Source organism: Armigeres subalbatus, chromosome 3 (genome assembly GCF_024139115.2).
Source record: "Armigeres subalbatus isolate Guangzhou_Male chromosome 3, GZ_Asu_2, whole genome shotgun sequence".
Lineage (NCBI taxonomy): Eukaryota > Metazoa > Arthropoda > Insecta > Diptera > Culicidae > Armigeres > Armigeres subalbatus.
This window is the reverse complement of record NC_085141.1, coordinates 272,686,942-272,709,057: the sequence shown is the minus strand read 5'-3', so window position 1 is coordinate 272,709,057 and position 22,116 is coordinate 272,686,942. Positions and strand designations below refer to the sequence as shown.

Here is a 22,116-nt window from a genome sequence, read left to right as displayed (position 1 = left end):
TCCAGCCAGAGGTAAAATTAAATGAGGCCCAGATTTGCAAACAGAGCTTCTGTTTCTTACTGGCATGGAGGAAGCATTTGAGGCCGACGGTAGGCAAAAACTTGTACCACGAAAGGAGCGCACAAAATCAAACATAATTACAAAGTAGGTTCGTTTGTTTGCCTTGGCGGAGTTTTTTTGCTCATTTTCTTCCACGCATATATGTTCCTAAGTACTCACATGATGGCAGAAGAGCAAACAAAAACCAAATCGAAATTACTGCAAAACGGTCGTAGCTTACCATTCGGAAGCAAGGCAACGTAGCTCTGCTCTGCCTCCAACCGCTTAAAGTGTTTGAGTTGTCTGCTGCTTGAAAACTCCCCCCTTTCCGAATTGTTTCCTCGGAGAAAAGTCCCGCCAGCAAAGTCGTTGCGGTGCCTCTCCGGTGACAGAAGGCGGAAACCAAACAGGGCTAAATACTTCTACTTTGTCACTTTGATGAACATTGTTGGGGTCGTATTCCACGCGTCGCGTCGACACTACTGCGGAGCTCAATGGAAGGATTCGCCAAGATGACGATTTATGCCGGCACAAGGCTGCCATCCTGCAGCCCACTATTGTCAATACGTAATCCAGTAGTCCAGCTGGATAATCACGATATTCATTGTAATTAGTCACCTATTGAACGCTGCCGGGGGTAGGATTTTCTCGTTCACTCAGTGGTGCCTAATGGCCGCCAAATAGGATTTTCTTTGATAGCAATCGGACCGGACGACGACGACGCCGTTTCTTACTTCCGAATTCCTAATCGGTGGATGCTGCAGTTTGGCAGATCTGACAGTGTTGGTCGTTGCTCGTTTTCCGGGCTTCGTTTTGCCGGAAGGGAGCAGAATAAATTAGAGTATTAACTCGGGGGGATTATGGATCAGGAAGATTTATGCAATGTTATTTCTGGGTTTTCTTTTCTGTGTCAATATGTCTGTGCGTGGTTGAAGTATTTGTTTGAGCCCGAAGCGATTGACACTTGCTGATTTGAAGTTAATTTTTGCACTTTAAGCGTGATGATTGGGTTCTGGGATGAATGTTTACTTCGCTTTCTATCACAATCATTGAACCAAAGTGACAAATTTAGAAAGAAATACTATATTAATAACAAAAATTAAAGTACAGTTTTCGATCCTGAAATTCATCTCCAAACGAATGCATCTTCTCTATTTAAATGAAAATGTTGAGATTTTGTAACAGTAGTCCGTTACACAAAACAAATTTGAATTATATTGTAAATAATAGGGGAAGTGTACCGGTTTTGGCCAACTTAGTGCCTAATTTGGCCAACCCTGGAAAATACATATTTTTTCAAAATAATCGATCAGTTGGAAGCAGCGTTGAACCGTGAGGGAGATATCTTTCGATGGAACTAATAAAACCCTCGCGAATCGCTTTATTTTTAGAGTTATTCGCTAAATTGGCCAAATTACGAACATGGCCAAAACCGGTACAGTTCCCCTATTTGAATTCTCAATCGAACTTAATTTTTTTGCGCGCTTAAGACAAAATTAAAGTTCCGTTCCCTCCATGCAATCGGTAGACACACCACCTGAGCCTCCAAAAGGTTCGTTAAATCTCTCGCGAGAATTAATTGCTTGCCCGCGATCAAGAATCAACCGAATGTTGAATTTGGTGGAGAACCTATGGAGACTGGGGAAGAGACCGAAGAAGCGTAACTTTATGACTACTGGTGAAAGCGAGAAGTCAGCAACTAGAGCGCGAACATGAAATCCAACTCGGAACTCTGTGCCCTGACTATTTAATCTGAGGGCTCCAAGATGCCATTTCACTTTGTCAAACGTTTCAAAAGTATTTCTCGCGATCCATGATTTTTCAAAAGTGAGATAAGTTCAAAAATGAGGTAGCTCAATGAATAACAGTTTGAATTTTGCGGGATAAGTTAGTTTCCCCTAGTGCCGATCGTGCGTTATATTGTGAGCCAAGAAAGTCAAGTCAATTGAAGTCGTGTTTAAAGAGGTTGCGTTGCTCTCTTAACCTTTTATCTGTTGAACAGCCGTTCGACGGCTGTTATGTTTCGGATAGGCACCTCGTAAAACGACCGTCGTGAACTTCTACCAGGCGAACCGCCGGCCAGCATCCATCGGTGGCCGAAGGGGCTGAGCCGTCCATATCGCGCCCCCGTTTGGATGCCCAAGCCTGCCCACAGTCGATAAGCTAAACAGCATTGCCGCCAAATTCCAAGCCGTTGACCACCACGTGATCAGCAATCAAATCGTCAGCAAGAATATTTGACTCGGTAGGTTGATTGATCGCAGCCTCTCCGGCTTCCTTACCCACGCCGCCGAACAATAGCGGCTCCCACGCGATCGGGAGCAAAGCCATGCCGACGAACAAAAAGACCAAAGCAACGCCGTCGGACAATAGAGGAAGGTGAGCGAACTGCCGGCCCGCCGACAATAGAATGCTGAAGCGTAAAGCGTGAGCAATATGTGCACATGTGACGTCATTGTTAAGGGGTGGAAGTGTAGGGTAGAGAGCCCGCAAATATATGGGTAGATCGTTAGGCCTTAAGTGAATAGAAATCAATACCAACCAACCACATCAACACATAGGTGAAGACCAATGTAAATAAATTCTAAGGTATGGAAATCCATATATTGTGTGCGTGCCTTTTGTGTATGGCGAAAAATCTTCCACTACTACATTCGAACGAGCTCCCATAAGAAACCGTGCAAATATGTACGTCACCATTTGCTGTTTACATTTTTCATCATCCACTAATACACTTGCATTTGGTCTTCTTCCTCACCTTCTATTTATTCTCATTGGGTGAAGACTTTGGCTACCTATCAATTGTGTTAGTTTGCGTGGGAGTGCTCTAAGATTCGACAAATCGACGTTTGAATCTTTGTTTAGAAAAGCAGAAAAGTCGTTTTGAAAATTTGGTATTGAAATAGACTATAAAGCTAGCTATGTGTTTTTTTTCAATTTGATTGGACCATTCGATCAAGGAAGAGTCAACGAGTTTTACACTTTTTTTACACGAATAGTTTTTTATGCGATCTTTTTTACTCGAATTTTGGTATTTCCGCAGTTTATTCAGACATTATTTGGGATTTACGCGGTTTTTTATGTTGTTTTATTTTACGCGGCCCATATCCTCCGCGTAAAAACCGACTCCTGTGTGTTACAATATTCATGTATTATAATATTTACTATTGAAAACTTGCTTAAAGTTTAGCAATCGGTTTCGGTGAATCAGTCAATCTCGTAAGTGCATCGCAAGCTTCTTCTTCCATAGCACTACATTACAATTGGAACTTAGCCTGCTTTTCAATTATGCAATTTATTAGAATTTCTTTAGTTATTTATTGAAAGCTTTCTATGCCCGGCATTGCATTAGTATGTATCTTGTTTGGCAAATACAATGGATACATCAGATTGTATAACATTTCACCGAAAACTATTTTGCGGAATTCATTTTCGCGGTTGAACATTTCGCGGAATAACATTTGGCGGTTTGTAACTTTTCGCGGTACGACATTTGGCGGTGTGTACTCTTTCGCCGAATGTCTTTTGGCGGAATGTACCATTCGCGGAATATTAATAATAATAGCCTGTTCATTCAGCAATTCCACAATTATTACCTGCGAAGTTGCCATTTTTTTGCATTCGTTTAACACGATATTAACGCGTTAAAACTTTTATACCTAAAAAGCCGAAAAAAAAATTTCGATCATTTTCTTAGACCGGGCAAGAAGTTGAGCCCAGGCTCCTTCAGCATAGTCTTGCTTGGCAGCCACGCAGCTTCCCGCTAAGGAAGGCCTCCCAGAATATGTAGAAGTAGTTATCCCTCCTCATCCGCGCTCATTTGAAGAAGGCATTATCAACTCTATTCGCCATATACCAGGCAGATGCGTCCATTTAAAGAAGGCGTTACCGCTCCCTTCGCCATATACCGGGCATACGCGTTCTTTTAAAGAAGGCATTAACAACTCCTTTCGCCTTATACCAGGCAGATGCATCCATTTAAAGAAGGCGTTACCCCTCCCTTCGCCCTATACCGGGCATACGCGTTCTTTTAAAGAAGGCATTAACAACTCCTTTCGCCTTATACCAGGCAGATGCATCCATTTAAAGAAGGCGTTACCCCTTCCTTCGCCCTATACCGGGCAGACGCGTTCTTTTAAAGAAGGCATTATCAACTCCTTTCGCCTTATACCGGGCAGATGCATCCATACAAAGCAGGCTTTACCCTTCCCTTCGCCTACTACCGGGCAGACGCGATCTTTAAAAGCAGGCATTATTAACTCCTTTCGCCTTCTACCGGGCAGATGCATCCATTTAAAAAAGGCGTTACTCCTTGCTTCGCCTTATACTGGGCAGACGCATTCTTTTAAAAAGACATTATCAACTCCTTTCACCTTACACCGGGCAGACGCATCCATTTTAAGGAGGCCTTACCCCTCCCTTCACTTTATGAAGGGCAGACGCGTTCTTTTAAATAAGGCATTATCAACTCCTTTCGCCTTATACCGGCAGAGGTGGTCAGGTTTTATAAAAAAAATTATTCCGGGTTCGGGTTTGCAAAATGCGAAACCCGACCATCTCTAAGGCAGACGCATCCATTCAAAGTAGGCATTATCTTTTCCCTTTGCTTTATACCGTGCAGATGCGTTAGGTCATAGAAGGGACTACCTCTCTCCTTTTCTTTATACCGAACAAATGTGTCCATTTCAAGAATGCATTGTTTTCCCACTTTGCGTTATTCCGACCGGATGCGGTCATTCAAAGAAAGCATTACCTTCTTTTATTATTTAAATCACAATCCAAAAGAATTTAACCCGAATTGCATGTAAGTAAGCAGAAATCGGTAAATATTTCAATGACATATATTCTAACTGAATTCCGCCAAATGGCATTCCGCGCAATGGTTTTCGGTGAAAAGGTGGGAATTTGTTTTCTGCTAACTTACACGTGCGTTTTCTTGGGGCGTTAATGGCAGCTTCTACCCGAGCAAAGCTTGAGAGCAAATCGACGACTTGTTTTGATGTTGTGAAACCTCCGATTATGATTACTTAATTTGATATCGTTTTGTGCCATTAAATCGAAAACTATTTCTGCTATCGATGAGAGCAAATCGAAAACTAATTTTTATATCGATTCCGATAACAAAATAAGTACTCAGTTTGATGTCAGTTTGATTTAGAAATCTACAGCAAAATGAGATCAAAATATTTAATCAATCATGTTGATTCATATTTGAAAACAAATTATGATTTCAATTTGATGTTAAAATCAAAATATGTCTGAAAACAAAATGAGAGCATATACATTTTGTTTTCAGGCTTTACTCGGGTAGCTGACGTCTATTGATGCCAGAAGAGGGGCTCGGATTCTTCTTCGCTGCTGCAGTGGATGCGTTCTGGTAAACTTTCTTCGGCTCTTTTTTGCTGATTCCTAGGTGTCTGCAAAAGTGAACGCAAAGTCTGGCGCAACTCATGTGAAAGAGTAACTATTATTATCAATAAACTGCCAAACTTCTTTGTCGCGTCTACTCTGACTCTTCCACACACTTAAATTATTTTTTAGACCTCGGCAAAAATCAGCCGAGATCTCGATAATATTTTTTATTGAAATTCGGAGATTCCTTTACCGAAATTACGTCAATATTTTGCCGAAATTCGGAAAAGTTGATTTTTTGCCGAGATCTCGGTAACGATTATCGATTACTCGGTAAAGTCTACCGAAATCTCGGTAAATATTTTACCGAAATTCATCGAAATTATTACCAATATCTAAACTGTTGGATTCTTGCCAATCGGTAAACCTAGAATTTTAACGGAATGGGTTTTTTTTTCGGCATCCAATCTTTGGACGGAAGCTGAATAATGTTTATTTAATCATCGACGACGTTTCAGTGTTGGATTTACACCTTCTTCAGGGCTTGATTAAACAAATCAGTCGATTACAATCATGGCTTAGAATTTTAAGTGTGCATAAGATGACCATCAAAAGCCGTTGACAGCCCAGGTTTCACGATGGGCTTTTCTGTAATGAGCCACCGGGGGCTTAGACTGACTAAGTGGCAGGTGCTTAGTCTCTGTTCCAGTTTGCAGCGGTACACTATCAGCCAGGAGTTATCATTTGATAACTTTTCAGGTGTGTAAAGTAGGCGAATTTTCATCGGCGATAACTTTTCAAAGCTTGCAATCGATTGATAATAAACACAAAATAATCGTTTTAATGTAAACCTGAATAATACCAATTTAATGTCAACAATGAAGTTCAATCGGGTGTTTAGCATTGTGTTTTGGTGTTCTGTAAGAAAATACCAATGCTTCGAATCGAGATACAATTATCGAACGATTTTACTCTGTAGCGAGTTTTTATCAATTAATAATTTGGATATGTGATCGCTTGAGAGTGTTGTTCATCCTCGGAATTCGATTATTTGAAAATTTTATCTTTATCATCCTTTTCAAATGTTAGTTTATTTACATCACCAGGGTTTGTACAGGATAAAAAACGAAAACAGATGCACCCAAGGCTTGAAAAGGGCTGGCTTTGGTCTCTCAAAAAAAGTCTAAAACCTGTACACTGCCGTGAATCGCATATTTGTCCCATATGAATATGAAACCCAGCAAAGATGGGACAGATATACGATTCTCGGCAGTACATTACATACAGCTACGTAGTTCAATGTCACCTTTGTGTACAACCCGATTGGGCTGTACTTTTGAGTTTTTTTTTTCAAATTTTTTTTGTTGGTTGCCGGGTCTAAATAATCGATTTTTTTCGAGAATTTTGAAATTTGAGCATTTTTCTTGGAAATAAAAACTTCACGCGATTTTTTACAAATTTCTTTTTCTGTTTTTTACATAGACTATGAGATTTGCGTGGCTCATATATCAAAAATAAGAAAATAAATCGAATGTTGTCAAAACCGAATGTCAAAATGGAATGGGGTCTGTATATCGTGGTCCCACCAGACCAGAACAGTATCAAAATACATTTCAAAATTCCTTCTTTGGTCAGTACGGAGGTAAATTTTTCCGAAATATCCCCGAGAAACTTGAAATATTCGAAAAAATATTCGGAGAAGCTCGCGGAAAATATTTCTTAATAATTTTCGGAATTTCCGCGAGATATTCTTCGGATATCCCAGATAACTGTTCGAAACATCCGTAGAGATTGTTTTTCTCGGAATTTTCATTGGAAATTCTTGGAAACTTCGAAAGAAAATTGGTGGGGTTTCGGTCACTTTATATTTTCGGTTTGTTGATTTTGAAACAAAAATATATATGTGAGGTGGGCAAGTGGGACCTAAAAAAAAGCTAGTTCAGCAAAATTGTTAACGCATACTTAGAAAACAGGTGATTCCAGAACATTAACCACGGATACATCATTATATGCTTCCATTGTTGAAGTGTGGAGGTGTTGAAAGCTATTTATTCAATTACAAAAATATTGGTAGTGGTACCTTTAGGACCCACTTACCCCTTTAAACGGGGCAAGTGGGACCTATTCTGTTTTCTACTCTCGAACGAAACTAAATTGAAAAATGTAAATATACTGTTCGTTCATATTATTTCTGAGTATTAGTCATCATGGATGGAGATTGGTTGCATGTCAGACTTTATTTTTGTGCAACAAGAAAGGGATTATAATGTTGTCTTGTTTTCCATTAGCTCACTTTTGTACCAAATGTTTTGGGTGGCAAGGATAAACAAACCATAATTCACTTTTCGTATGAATAAATATTTCTCTTTTTAGAACACAAATTATTACAGAAATCAGTACTTCAGAAGAAACGTTTTCACTCATGCGATGCGCAGTGTTTTTAATTTGTAACAGAACAAAATAGCCAATTTATGTGTTAAGTACTTTATTAATCTGAAAATCTGATGCGAAGTTTGAAAATAACAAAACACAAAACAAATCCTGTTGGCCTATTGTAGAATAAATAGATTATTTGCACTGTAAATGGAAGAATATCTCATAGTTATGGCCATTGCTCTTCTTCATGCGAGAGATAATTTTCAGAATGTAAAATACACATTTGGTAATTAACTGTACAAAATTTTTTAACAACGAAATCAAACTGCATCTGATTCAAATCCACATGATATATGAATGACGGTATTTTTGTTTCATTTGACAACCATCTAAAAACAATTAAAATAGCTTTATCTAAATTGTTGTTCAAATATGTCCCACTCAAGATAAATACAGTACTAGGTGCTCCAATCTGTCAAGTTTGTGGAAGAGAAGAAGGCGGGGGTGAAAAATTCATTTTCAGTGCAAAACGAAAACAAACCGGCTGGCTCTCCCATACTAAAATCCAAGATGGCTGAATCGTGAATTTGACAGATGGGAGCACCTAGTGGTGTATTCATCTTGGTCCCACTTGCCCCATGTATATTAAAACTCAAGGGCAAATTAAAATAGCAGATTTTGGCTTTAAATAAAAGATTAAAATCGTTTTCGATGTCACACAATTATTTAATTGCTCAAAATATTCACTTTCCACATCAATGATAAATTTAGAAACAACTATTTAGTTGGAAATCCATTGAATTAAAATAAAAGTAATAGATTTTCCCGGTAGTTCAAAGTAATGATCAAGCAATAGCATTAGTATGGTGCCTCAAATGGTTTTGATTCTAAATATTATTGTGTCGGGTGAACTCGTTTATAGTTCTGCTTCAGCTTCGTAGAACATTGTTACCATTAAAAACGTTCATCGATTCATCTGCAGCTATAGTACCCACTTACCCCGTATTTTCACTTGCCCCGGGGTACCTTACTTCCAATGAAAATTGTTTAAAATTTCCACGGGAAATTAATTGAATTTTCCACCAAAAATACTTCGGGTTTCCATAAAAAAAATCTTTGCTATTTTCAAAGAAAAGCCTTTGTGGTTTATATGGGGAATTAGCTTAAAATTTCACGACAAATTCACCAAAATTTCCACTGGGAATTCTTCAGAATCTCCACCGGAAATAATTTGGAAATTCTTGAAAATATCGACAGTAAACTGTTCGAAACTTGCATGAAAAATTATTCTTGAACTCCACGGGAGATATTTCTCAATTATTACGTAACTATATTTGTAAGGAAAAATAATCGAAAAAAATATCATAACTCATTTACATTACAGGTTGTTTTAAATAACTAAGTTATAATCTTGTTTTACATTCCTAGCCGGGAGCCTACACACTTAAATTTTTTCACCGATCTCGGCTGCGCAAATCTCGGTTTAAGTTCATTTGCTGAAATTTGATTACGACGGCATCTTTGAATGCCGTAGTAAACAAATCACTTTTTCAGCTGAGATGTCAGCAGAATATCACGAACCGAACGCTCGACTGTGCGGATCTCGGCAAAATAATGAAAAAAAGTAAAACGCAGAGTTGAACTGAATGTGTAGACTTCAAGGAGGAGGAGGGAGCTGTTGGTAAAGTCTACGAGGGAGAAGGGGGGTTTGAAAATGTGAATATTTGGACAACGTGGTGTTACGTTTAGTATTGTTTGTAAGCTTTGAAGAATATTATTATGTGATTAAAAATCATTAATACTTGCAATCGACAATATAACAAAACGCAAGCACCATCCCGCACACCTGCATAACGCACCAACAGTCGGTTTGAATGCGAATCGAAAATCCAGCCCTGCATCAAATATGCTGCGCAAAGCGGCGCGCCACTGCAGTAGTTTGACAGGAGCCACTGACACACGCACACCACGAACGGCAACACTGCAAGCCAGATCGAAGAGGAAATGAGTCTTCACTTTTTTCGGTACCTCCGTGCGAGAAGATCGTCGCCGCCACAACGAGGCGAAAAGTTATAAAATCCCTTCGCGGGAATCACAGTGCGCGGTTTGTGAGTGATTTTCACCGGTGGTTTAATTCGGGAACCGAAATTCACCCGAAATCGTTCACCGTGAGGTAAATCCGGTTTCGAGACGCCGGCAACAAACGCACCAAAGGTAGGAGTTGTTTGATCGCACGCCACGATGCAGGCATAACCTCACTTCCATCGCAGGTCAGGAAAAAGTTCCAGAATCACGCAGGAAGGTAGACGGTCCAAGAAAGCACGGCACCGAACGCAAGTTGACTTCAGTCAACGGGCCGCCAATCGAAGGGCAAAAGGTAATCCTATTTTTATCGTTGCGCGACATAAGCCTAACCCCATGCGATTTGCAGATCACCCGAAGGTCAGAACAAAACCACGGTTACAATTCCGTCAGAACCAAAACACCCCGTTCGCTGGGTAAGTTGTACTGCAAAAATGAGTGTGCAATCAATTCATACAAGTTGCTTCTGTAAGGTGTTTCTATGAGAGCTGAGCTGCGCATGCTGATGGACGATTTGTGCTTGTGTTGATCCGGTGACTGTCGCGTGGAATTGGTGAATGGCGTGCGGCCTCGTCAGCATCTACTGCCTCGGAGGGATCCCATCCAGTATACGGTCGACTGGACGGCCAGAGGGATCTCCAGCAGAGGAGTCGCGCATAGAAGGAAGTTTGCCAGCACGAAGAGGTCGGAGGCGCAGTTGTCCCAGTGATCCCGTCGTCGCCATCAAGGAGAGAATTGGCCGGTATTTCCACCGCTAGTGCCGCCAGGAAAGCCGTCCGTCATAACCGCAAACGGAGGTCTGGAGACGAGACATCAAGCAGGAGCGATTGATGGCGAATCGTCGCAGATTATGGAGTTGTGCGAGGAGATGGGTGAGGCGAGACTAGGGGGACGCCCCGCAGTTCGTGAGTACGAAAACAAAAATGTTAGCGTGTAAGAAGATGTGAATAGAGAAAGAGTAGAGGAGTTAGGCCTAGAAGTAGGAGGCTAGGAAAGGCAAATGATGAGGGCGGATGCCCTAAATACATGTATGAAAATTTAGATTTGTGGCGTTTTGTTTTGGTTGGTGCTTTGGCCCTCCAGTTTTGTGCATTTTAGTCCGCTTTGGTAGTTCCGCTCTACCCGCTAACCGGAAACTCGCAATAGTGGTTTGTGCACAGCCCCTTTGCTACAAATCCTTTCTTATCAGATAGTCTGTTCAATATCGAGTGTAATAGAGCTCACTACCATCAAAATATAAATCTCTTACCGTCTCTGTTCCGACAAATTCAAGATAAAGTTTTTGTTGATCCAACGTACCTGCAAAAGAGAATTAAAAATGATGTTATTTATTGTAACGAATCGCATCAATTCAAACATAGATGGAGAGCTAATTTATTTCACCAGGCTACCACATTGACCCAGTTCTATTTGGTCGAGGTTCTGCCATACCGAACCAAGCGGCTTTTTGACTGACTTGTGGTATCTTGTTCGCACAAGGAAATCGGAAATCATTTTTTGTCAATTCATTCGTACATTTGTTGTAGGATATCCGCAGTAATAGGGTTAAGGGATATCGGATAAGATATGCGAGCAATTAGATGCGCTAAACGAAAACTGGGGCAGAAAAATAGGTAATTTTTTGTTGGCGCTTGGTGTGATTTGGCAGAACCCCGACCATTTGAACAACACATACCTAGATTGTGTTAGTAAAAAGTTTTGAAATAGTGTACGGTAGCTGGGATTTTTTTTTGAAAATTTCATCAATAAAGTCAGTCTGTCATGCCGTTCTGTATTTTTTTAATTTCTTGCAGTTTTTCTTCCAAGAATGGAAATGTGGAAACCCTGCCCCTCGGATATGTTATCTTCCCACGATGGGTGGGCTTACGCCATTATCATTCCGATATTCTTTGAAATTTTTATAAACAAACCTTACGTTATTATTTTCAGAATTTCGGTAATTTTTTTTCAGTTTGTATGCGATTTTTTTTCCAAATTTCTAGGTAAAATTTCTTTAAATTTGCACGGGCGATTCAATTGATTTCGTTCGGAAGATTCTTCCGAAGTTCATTTACATTTCTATGGATTTTTTTTTCTAATTTCTAACTAATTTCTAACATATTAATGAGTAGTTCTAACAGACTCTCACGAGATATTATTTCAAATTTCAACTGAAAGTTCCTCCAAATTCAAATATCAAATCCCTTGCAAATTTCAATGTTTTTCCCCTTATTTTCCTGCATTTACACAGGAGTTGCACCGAAGTTCCTAGTAAACTTTATCGAAACTCCACGCGAATTTCTATAAGAAGTGTTTCTGCTTTTCCAAATCACATTCTTTAGGATTATAACGAGAAATCCTTCCGCATTTTCTCGTTTTTTCTTTCCTATGAGTTTCCTTGAGAACTCTTTCCTGATTGCAAGACATTATTAGAATATCTTCCGAATTTCAATTGGGCTTCTCTCTAAATTGTTCCATATGAATTACTTTCTTAAATATCCAAGTAAAATTAAATTTTCGTCAGTAAACCTTTCAAAATTCTTTTCAATCGATCAAAATGATATACTAATTTGAACAAAAAGCATAAGGGGGGAAGGGGTTTTAATTTATTGTTGCTCTTTTTCGTTTCAGAGAGCGAGTAGAGGCGCTTAAACCTTGGCTTATTGGCCAGGGCAAGGCTAAAACCTTGGCTTATTAGCCAGGGCAAGGCTAATACTTTTCGGACCCTCAATTGGATTGCCATTAAATCCCAAATGGAAATTCATAAGCAGTTGGGGTAAGAAAGTTAAAGAATATACATGACAGCTGTCAGTATGCAATCTACGAAATACTCCGTTACAACGCAACTAGGAATGGGCGATACCGATACGATATATCGGGAATCGATACTTTCGCTTCGAATAATCGATATTTTGTATCGATTTTCTTATGTTCGATATTTGATCGTATCGATTTTTTGTAGCTGATATCGGATTTTGATTTTTTATAAATTCCGAGACATGATCTGTAATATAACAAAAGTAAAAATGTAGCACATTAGGCACAATCTGTTAAAACATCGAAACTTTGATGTGTGATTTTATGACCTGAAATGAAAAATGGGAAACCTCCCAATTTTTTTTGCGATAGGGCGATTTTCACACGATTCGAGTTACTAATTCAATGCAAGATGATGAACAGGTAACCAAATTTGCGTCCTTATGGATTTTTACAGTATTCCATACATGAACTTAGTTATATAATGATTAGGTTTTTTCAAAGAAATTAATCATGAGAGAGTAAAAAGAAGAAAGATTATGAACTAACCTTTCATGTAAAGTAAGTTTCGATGCAATAACATGTTTCTATGTTTTTTGTTAAATATCTTGGCTGTCAGGCTGTGCATATGCACAGCACATGTTTCGAAATGGACAAATTGATATGAAATTTGCGAAAAAGAATCCACGTGTCTTGGATTCATTTGAGAGAGATGCGATGGAGAGAATTATAGAGAGACCGCAAAAGTCTCATCTCACTTACACGAACTAGCTGTGATCGTGCGACAAACTTTGATGTGGTTCGCGATGCGCAATGTGCACTCTGGAATCCTGCTTCCAGCTGCTGCGTGTAGTCTTGGGCTAGTGTACCGTCTTGTACCCACTCAATATTAAGCCGCGACGTTCGGATTCGACGCGTGTTGCACACCGTCAAAAGTTTTAAGCGCATGCATACCGCATCCAGGTAGTGGTCTGATTCAATATTCGCACTGCGGTAAGTGCGGACGTTTGTGATGTACGAGAAAAATTTGCCGTCGATGATCTCCATGTGGCCTTGTGAATAGTTTTGCGGAGCAAAAAGTGCTTAGGACAGTGAAAAACATGCATGTTTCAGAGCGCCAAAGAATGTGAATCTTTTGAATCTGTATTAGGTGTATTTTCTTCACAAGAACCATTTTGGGTTTGGACGTGCTTGGTATTTTTTTTACAGTAGGATAGAAAAACATTATCCTAAGAACTAGTTTCTAAATGAGTCAACCTTTATCTGAGCTATAAATATTACGAAGCTGGAGAAATTTCCCATTCTGTGTACAATTTCGCCAATTCTCATAAACCATAAAGTAACAACTGAAAATAAAACGATTCGCATGTTTATGCTGATTACATAAAAATGAACTAAAATTTAATATCATATGTTTATAACAGAATCCGTTGTTGGTGAATGTTCCTTCGATTTGGTTTAATTACTTGTCAAGACGTATAAGTTGTATGTTAAAAACTCATCATTTTCAAACCCGAGAATGATAACCGCGCCTCGCATAAAGCCCGTGCGTATCAAAAATACGACCTCCTAATTTCAAAAACCTACTGCTTCCTGCTTCCACGCGATATTTCTTTTCAACGGAAAATGAATTCCACCACGTGCTTTAGCTTCCCACCAATCTCATTGTCATTGCCGCCGTTATTCCATTCGTGCCTGTTCCATCTTTTTGTCACTTTCGAGAGCAGTCGGTTTCTTTTGGTGCCGCATGGCTTCCACTGCCATATTCGGGAGCCCATAAAAATGAATTATTTCCACTCTTATCAATTTAATATATGAGTAATTAAAGCGAAGGAAAACAACATTAGAAGCATATGACAGCTCCGTTCGGTACCATTTTCTTTCGACGGTCGTCGCTCGGTTCAGCTCGCCTGTTTATGTTCGTCGCTCCGGCGGTGATGGTAATAAAAAGTCATTTTTCGCCGTCGCAGAGTCATCATCCACGGTGCTGTCTCCTCCGAAGTGGGGGAGAAAAACTTCCGCGCTCTGAATTATGAAGTATCTGTTGTACCGGGACTTCGCGGTTAAATATTTCTGCTGAGCATCGTCATGTTGAACAACATAATAAAAGAGCTACCGAGGTGCTATCCTAGCTTCAGTTGTGTTATGAAAACGTCGTAATAATGCATTCATGATACTCATAAAACCAGAAAGAAAACATGGAAATGGGGAGCTCATTAATGAGTTTGAAGATTACTGGTTTTCGAGAACTTATCTGATGCTCTCCCATGATTTAAATCGAACAATGGTGAGGAGTTCCTTTGTTTTGCAGGATTAACCACTGTCAAATAACACCGGGAGTTATCTTTTTTTTACATCTGCGTTAATTTATTAACTTTCATAGAATGGAAATCTCACTTTACACAATGTGGAAATTCTGCGAACTAAAATAACTGTGTTTAACCCGGACCCTATCCACTTTTGCAACTAGATCAAATCGCATCAAACTATTCCACGTTTGATCTGAACCGTCATCAACTATCACCACATTACGAAACACGTGTTCCGATTAGCTGCAGAATCACCCACGGCAACGACGACATCAACGATGAAGCTTATCTGCGGCAGCGTTTTACCTAAACGCGCGTGAAATTGTCATGTCATTCTATACGAGGGGGTTGCCGCAAAATATTCATTTGAAGTTGCTTTTCGAGCTGCTGCGCGGCGCGGTCGCACCGGGAACGACACAGTTGCTTATCAACGAACCGCACTTTTCCATCCAAACCTCCGCGCGAATAGTGCGCGGCGATGTCTTGTGTTGGGTGACACAAGTTCGGTTGATGAGCCAAATTTCAAACCGCTCCGATGTTGATCCACACGAAAGGGAAAACCGCTGTTTCTAGTGACTTTGTGTTGCCTGCTGATGCCACCCTTCGTTAGCCAAGCCGAGATGGGGTGGACCACCCACCTATACACCCCACCGGGAGCTAGGTTGGGAGAGATAAGCTCCGTCTGACAGATTACATGGTGTAAAATTAGTTTTATCATTAGCTAGGCGACTTTCCGAAAGGACTTTGCGACGCTGACGGCATCACTTCGAAACCGGAGTAGACTTTGTAGGCGCTCGGATTTTCCCAGCGGCTGTTTGTTTGGTTGGTTGCGTACACAAGTGGAATTAGTTTGTGCTCCGATAGGGGCAGCCCCAAGTCAGCGTTGATGGCAAATGGCTCGCAATCAGAGACGACGCGCGACGCGACGTATACATGCGGGTGAAGAAACTAGGATTAAAAGTTAGATTTGCATTTTCCATGGCACGAAGAGTTTTGCGGCTTTCTGCCTCTGGAAAGTTGCGGATTTCTCATTCGGGAGAAGTGTTGAATGTCGCCGGTTGTGTTCCATGGCTACCGCCGAAGGAAACTTTTCGAATCCACTGGATGTCCGTGGTCTTGGGAGAGTTGTTACAGGTTAAATTGGTGCCACGGTGGCTAATTTGAATATTCGTACGCTAGCATGAGCTTTATGATGTTTTCATTCGATTTGAAGTTGTCGACGTTGTTAGCATGGATTGGAAAACCAGCATTTGAATATTTTACAGGCGTCCATTTTGTTGCATTTCATTTGATAACAAGTTCACATCGATTTTTTGACGTAGAACTACGTCTGTCTTTTCTATATTGGGGTACACTTTATTTACGATTGCAAAAAATCGAAAAACGTCACGAAAATATGATAGACTTTGATCGTTAATATCTCAGCCGTTTCTCTATGGATTTTAAATTTTCTTGGACCATCCGATCAAGGAAGAGTCAACGCTTCATTTCCGATGTACACCGAAGTCGTTTTTTACGCGTTTTATTTTTACACGAATCGCTTTTAATGCAATTTTTTTTCACTAAAATTTCGGGATTATCATGATTCATTTAGACATATTTTGGAATTTATGCGGTTTTTTACGTTGTTTTAATTTACGCGGCCCATATCCTCCGCGTAAAAGCTGACTCCAGTGTGTTACAATATTTATGTATGATTATTTACTACTGTACATTTGCTAACAGTCTAGCAATCGGTTTTGGTGAATCAGTCAAACTAGTAAGTGCATCGCAAGCTTCTTCTACCATAGCACTACATTCCAACTGGAACTTGGCCTACTTTTCAACTTAGTAATCTATTAGAATAAGGAAAATAAGTTCAAAGTAGCATTTATCAATGCTTCGAATCGAGATACAATTATCGAACGACTTTTACTTTAATGCTCACTCAATCTCAACAGACAATCACAAAAACTACCAGTGCTGCCACGTAGTTTAACGTCACCTTTGCGTACAACCCGATTGGGATGCACCTTTGAGTTTTTTAAACGGCTGGATACCAGGTGTTGTAACATTTCCTTATAATATTCCAAAAGTATACTTAATGCAACAAGAAAATCAGGAATTTTAAAGAGAACAATCAGTAAATTAAACTGCATTGCATAATAATTTTTGAATCAAAATCGTTCAGATTCACTCCTTACTGGTTCATAAATTCAAAACATGTTCTCATATCAATAATTATCAAAAACGAAATGAGTCGATCTCGACAATAAAGTCAAAAAATAATAATCAGATACAAAGTATTGGAGCTAACATTGTTTTTTGCTTCTGCACAAAGCAAAATTAATGAAAAACAATTTTCATGTAGGGCAAGATTGAAATTCAATCCACAGCCACTAGCTTAGCATAGCCTAGCTTTGACTGATTACACATATCTAAAGTTGTTAACCCGTGGTTGACCAGAATCAGTGAAATTGCACAAAGAATCAACTGACTGGGATTGTTCAAGCATTATCAGTGTGCAAGACTCAAATGTTCAAATTTGGTTTTTGTGGAGGTTTTTGTTTTGTGGAGGGGCTGGGAATCGAGCCCATGACCATTCGCTTATAAGGCGAACGTGTAGCCAACTACGCTATGGGACCCCCCTATACCATACTTCTTATTATCAAAAATTTCGGCTGCGCGGCTGAACACATTCGTAAAGCCGTTTTATTTTTTTTTATTATACAGATTTGAGCATGAGCATTATGACCGTACAATTCGTAGTTGCTACTCCGTGATTGACTGGAACTTGTGAAATTGCACAGAGAACCATGTGAATGGAGCATGGGATATGCTATCCATTCTCAATGTACACGTTCCAGAAGTTCACGTATTTAAAGTCAATAACGGCACCGGCCTCGTCCTTACGGTGATATAGGAAAGGTAGGATTGTTAGTTCGACTCTCGTTGCTACTAGAGACCGAGAACACCTCTGCATCTCCACGATTGTCACGGGATGTGGTATTGTGTTAGTTGCATAGGATATTTTATCTGGATTTACTTTGGTAAGTGATGCGATCTAAGGGAGAGGATTATATGAAATACAAATAAAAACGCGAACCGTACAGATCAAAACAAAATATTTCGGATCACGCGACAGTTTTGCTTGCTATTCGAAATATGATCAATCGTAAAATCAACACAGAACTATTTCGCGACAACCAAAACACATACCACCACGCACTGTACATACTTGCTCAAATCACAAGAGAAAACACACACTGAAATGATTAGCTTTATTGCCGGCCGCGCAATGCAGAACACAATATTTCGGCGGATCGCGCGATCGTTCTGCTGTCCGATGCAAGAGAAAACACACACTGAACAGATTTGTTAATAAACACCTACTACATATATATCCCAAATATTGTATTTGACGATTCAGAATGGGGTTACAATTCTGAATCGTCGAAAAATCGGGATATCCGATTTTTAACGAAAGCTATCCGAATCAATATTTAAGAAGTCAGGCTTAGAATGTTAATGTAATCAGATATAAAAATGATCAGATTTGGAAGCACACGCTCCATGATTAATTCCTTTGAAAGCGCTATTAATGCTGGTGTATTGCCTTATTGCCAATAGTATATAAACGGGAACGTGGCGATTTAGCACAACCTGCTTCTTCTTTTACTATAACTCTATTGGTCGCAAAAAAGTTAGTTTGTCATCATAATTTGTGTCTCTCTATTAATCCTTTTGTTCTCGACAGGGTACCCGGATACCTTTTTCGTTTTCAAGTGATTTTTTTAGGGTTCTAAACATCGCAGGAAATTGAAACTCCGTGACATCTTCAAACTCGGCAAAATTCAGGTTTGGGTGGTATCAAAACGAAAATCCAGTAACGAGGGCTTAGGGAGGGGCTTCTGAATATTTTTACCCCGTAACGTACCGATAAGGTACCCGGGTACCCACGTTTTGGTATGACCATATCTTCGTCAGTTTTCAACCGTTTTAGACGATTCCATTAGCTATGGATTAAGAAATTCGTCCTCTATCCGATCCATATAGGTTCCGATTCGGATTACCTGGCTACCGGAGTTTAGGATTTGCTAGACCATGTCTCAAAAATGGGGAAATTGATCTTATAGAATTGTACGAGGCGAACCGGTCCAGGGCCAAAAACCTCATTAATAAAGATATTAATAATAATAATCTTATAGAATTTAAATTATGGTTTCTTGTATCCTGAGTTACCAATTTCGTAGAAAATTCGAGGATTATAACTTCACAGGACCACCTGATCATTCGGACTCGGAACGGACATCCCGAAATAGGTTCCCGTGGGCCCTATAGTGGCTACAAATTCATTCTGAAAAAACCCTGGCAATATGGGTATCAAAATTCTTGGAATTGTTCCGGAAACATGTTTTCCATGTAGTTGAGACCATAGGATGGATATCAACCGGAACAGTCATCCTGGAACAAGTTCCCGAAGGGCCTCATTTAGAAGACACCCTTCCATCAAAATTCATGGAATTGTTTCAGAAACATGTTTTTCCAAGAAGATGGGACTGATGCTGGGTCATTAGGCCGAATGGCCGTTAGGCCGAACGGACAGTAGGCCGAATGGTTATTAGGTCGAATGACAAGTGAGGAGTGAATAATGAGAAGTGAGCAGTGAGAAGTGGAAAATAAAAAGTGGAAAGAGAATAGTGAAAAGTGAAATGAAGGAAATGAGTAGAGAGAAGTGAAAAGTGACACAGTGTTGACCCGATTTTGTCCCTCATTTATTTTATCACATTTTCGACCCGATTTTATCACGTCCCGTTTTTGTCACGCTTTTGACCCATTTTGTCACCACCAAATTTTTTTGAAAATTTTGGTCTTTCTTTTTATTTTTGTAAATTATTCAGCAAACAACAATAATTTTCATGAAATAACTTACAGCGCCTGTGGTTTATTATAAATCATTTCTGAGTACCTGTCAAGAATTTTTAAAGTCTTTTCGACAATATTTACTTTACTTACTTTTCGACAATAAATAACGGAAAAAGAAGATAGCCAGAGTTTCTTCTAAATGAGGGGCCCCACGGAAACCTGTGTGAGAATAACCGGTCCGTTGTCAAACCATCCTATGCCCTAATAACCCAAAAGATCATGCTTCCGAAACAATTTCATGAATTTTGATACCCATATTGCCAGGGTTCCTTCAAAATGAGTTTGTGGCCACTTCAGGCCCCACGGGAACCTGTTCCAGGATGACCAGTTCGTTGTCAATCAAGAAGCCGAGTAGTAGCTCCCAGTTATATGGACTTTGAGTCTCCAACCGTGGAAAAGGGACTTTAACACGACTCATCGGCCGCATCGCCGCTAAAGCCACTCGACTGACTTTCAGTGCAGGATTTCACAATCCTAGAAGACACCATCCAAAATAAAGGTGAAAGGAGCGGAAAGAAAAGTGGCGCGATACCAAACACACATATATTTATTTGCAACGTACGGTTTCCGCCCGCAGTTGAGGCATACGTTCATCGTTCTCTATAGCGTCGGTGGGAAAGTGGAAGTGGAAGTGAACAATGTTACCAGCGTCTTTGTGCTGCTGTTTCCGCTCCGCCACGTCCGCGCTGCGTGTAATCTTATTTGAACTGAGGAAGTTGCTTGATTTTGATGTCTGTGCTTGCGATGTATGTACGTGATTAGTTAGTTCAGCTATTTCTAAACTTTTTATTAATTATCGATAATAAATAGTTAAAAATCAGTATTTTGAGATCAATATAAAGAAGCGTTGTCTCATCCTTGATCGCATGGTCAAAAAAAAAAAGAAATCCGTCGAGAAACGGCAGAAAAATTAAAGTTCAAAGAGCAGAGGTGAGCCAGCCAAGAGCTGAAAACCTCTTAAATAAAGACGATAATAATAATAATAATAATAATATTAATAATAAAGTTCAAAGACTATCATATTTTCGAAACGGTCTCCGATTTTGGCAATCGCAAAGTGTTCCCCAATATAGAAAAGACAGACGTAGTCCTACGTCAAAATGAAATCAGAATTGCGTACATTATGTAGAACCAATCCGTGGAAAATATTTAAAATTCATTTCGTTTCGAACAATTTCGAATTAAATTGAACTTGATATGGTATCGCTTCGAATCAACATAGACATTTTAAATTTCGTTTCGAATCAATATAGAAGTGTGTTATCGCATACCCTTACTACACACCAAGCAGGAACACGATCAAACGCGTATCAATTGATTTACTTCTCGACCCCACAAAGCACAACGATACCAGATCGTTCGACGCGTGGAGGATCGCGTTTTGGACTACCGAACCGACGTGTAGCACTCTGTACTTAGTTTTTTTATGGATCACATTCATCTGGGGTGTTACTACCCAAGCAACCAGAAGTTCAGATTTTACTTAAATTTACTCTTAACCGAACTAATTGGTTCACTATGGTTCACATCAAGTTCCAAGCATCCTTAACGGAACTTTAAAGTTCACTTTTACGCTCCCATACAAAAAAAAATACTTAAAATGAGAGCTGATTAAGCCAAAACAGCCCTTTTTATCCGAACTTCTGGTTGCTTGAGTAGGTGGTAAATAAAGCCACTACATGGGAAATAATAAGCAGAGCTCTGTTAATAAATAGAAAAACATATAATTTGTTGGAGGAAGGGTCATTTGGCCGGAACCCATTGGGCCGAAAGCGATTTAGCTGAACGCCATTAGACCGAAAGTTGTTTTGGCCGAGTACACCATTTGGCCGAACAGACCATTGAGCCGAAAATCATTTGGCCGAATGTGTCGTTTGGCCGAAAGGGTAATTAGGCGGAAAGTCATTTGGTCGAATGGGTCATTTGGACGAAAGGGTCGTTTGGCCGAAAGGGTCATTAGGCCAAAAGGATCATTTACCCGAAAGAGTCCTTTGGGCGAAAGAGTCGTTTGGCCGAATGGGTCGTTTGGGTGAATGAGTCATTTGGGGCCGAAAGGTTCATTATACCGAAAGGGTCATTTGGCCGAGAGGGTCATGTGGCCGAAAGGGCCATTAGGCCTAAAGTGTCATGTGGCCGAATAGGTTATTGGCCGAATAGTTCTTTCAAAAAGTGAGAAGTTATGAATGAGCAGAGAGACGTCTCACTTCTCACTCTTCATTTTTTTCTTCTCACTGTAAAAAGTGAGAAGCGCGAAATGAATAGTGAGACGTGTAACTACCTTCTTCGCACTACTCACTTTTCACAGTGGGAAGTGAGA

At 39.9% G+C, this 22,116-nt stretch overlaps 1 protein-coding gene and 1 long non-coding RNA gene across 4 annotated transcripts in view; one reads left to right on the top strand and one right to left on the bottom strand.

Moving 5' to 3' along the window:
• The window catches only part of LOC134224344 (leucine-rich repeat neuronal protein 2-like), a 474,531-nt gene that overhangs the window by 61,798 nt on the left and 390,617 nt on the right, over window positions 1-22,116 (bottom strand). The window lies entirely within an intron of this gene.
• On the top strand, window positions 9,769-10,266 carry LOC134219800 (uncharacterized). The gene is made up of 3 exons (XR_009981664.1): window positions 9,769-9,981; window positions 10,038-10,144; window positions 10,199-10,266. It is a non-coding gene; the product is annotated as an uncharacterized LOC134219800 (long non-coding RNA).